The 1,533-nt window shown below is 32.0% G+C and overlaps 1 non-coding gene across 1 annotated transcript; it reads left to right on the top strand.

Moving 5' to 3' along the window:
* The first annotated feature begins 220 nt into the window (after positions 1-220).
* Positions 221-411, top strand: LOC148938843 (U2 spliceosomal RNA). Its single transcript, XR_016143614.1, has one exon. It is a non-coding gene; the product is annotated as a U2 spliceosomal RNA (small nuclear RNA).
* The last annotated feature ends 1,122 nt before the right edge of the window (positions 412-1,533 follow it).

The following is a 1,533-nucleotide window of genomic DNA, read 5'->3' as shown; positions in this document are numbered from 1 at the left end:
ATATATATATATATATATATATATATATATATATATATATATATATATATATATATATATATATATATATATATATATATATATATATATATATATATATATATATATATATATATATATATATATAATTCGGGACCTTTTTCTAGTTTTTAGTAGTTATCGGGAAATTTACTAGATGCTATAAATTTACTAGATTTTTTTTTTTACGAGATCTAGTAAAATTCTACTTATGGTGGTAACCCTGATAAAAGTGTAGTATCTGCTCTTATAAGCTTAATATCTTATACGGTCCCTACATGGGGCCCAAAATATTAAACTGATTTATGGAAACCAGAGGGATGTCGAGGCTTGTTCCGCTCCCCTCACGCGTTGGCCCGGTATTGCAGTACCTCCGGGATCGGCGCACCCCTCACGAGGGGAAATCAAAGTTCATGAACTCTAAACACTGACGTCTTATGCGCTTCCTTATACATTATAGAAACCATACCTGTAGTTTCCTAGCCGTTGAATATATTGAAAATATTAATTTTTTTTTCTAAAAAAAACTAAAAACTGCTTGTAATTTAACAAATTTAATTGTGAAAAAGCCAATAACCACTCGCCATAATTAAATTAAAATCCCCAACCTGGATTGAAGAAACCATGCACTTCTTGGTGAGTTGTGTGAGTTGTTAGTAGTAGTAGTAATAACTAAAGCCCCCTTTGGTTGTTAACGAGAAGAACAGCCACTGGGTTCTCAGAAATAAAAGTTTCGACTTTTCATTCATATTGAAAACAGAGTGAGAAACCCCTGATTTTCTTTTTTCAAATAGGTAAACTTGCTTTCAAAGGATTAAGACGTTTGCATATGAAAATGAAATGGGGCATTGCTATCTTCAAAAATAATTTAGAGACTTGATTCATGAATGTGAAAAAGTTTTGTAAACCTGAATCTGGCTAATAAATTGGAGTTTCTGAGTGTCATTCAAAGCAACGGGATTTATGTCGAAATATATTAGTAAAATGTTAGATTTTCTAACAAAACATACTTACCTGGATAGAGAGTCAGGGTTGTCAACTGGACATATTTTAAGTCCAAAGGACATATTTCTATGTGCCTGGCAGGGTTGCCACCGCCCGTTGGATTTTACTACATCTAGTAAAAAAAACAAAAAACAGTAAATTTAGAGGATCCAGTAAATTTCCCGAAATCTAGTAATAAGTTTATAGTAAGCAAATCTTTTTATTTTCCATGAATTCAGGGAAAAAAATTATCGTAAACATATGACAATTTTTGCTTGTCTGTTTTACAATTTACAATTTTGCTTGTCTGTCTCAGAGACAGACAAGTAGTCACCTATTTTCATAAAGACACTTCACTTCCGGCGTCTAAAGGTCGACAAAATCAGCTTTCTGTGTATCAAATCTTACCAAATAAAAATGAAGCTATAATGACACTTGTATTTGTGATGATCGGGAGTCTATTGGAATCAAAACAAAAGCCAACCACCCAAGGTGATTAGGTGAATCTCCTCAGTTTGAAAATTTTTATTG

Source organism: Artemia sp. Qi Xiang Cuo, unplaced genomic scaffold (assembly GCF_049724085.1).
Source record: "Artemia sp. Qi Xiang Cuo unplaced genomic scaffold, ASM4972408v1 HiC_scaffold_299, whole genome shotgun sequence".
In the NCBI taxonomy this organism is placed as follows: Eukaryota; Metazoa; Arthropoda; class Branchiopoda; order Anostraca; family Artemiidae; genus Artemia; species Artemia sp. Qi Xiang Cuo.
The sequence above is the reverse complement of the archived record's forward strand: the minus strand, read 5'-3'. Positions and strand labels throughout refer to the sequence as shown.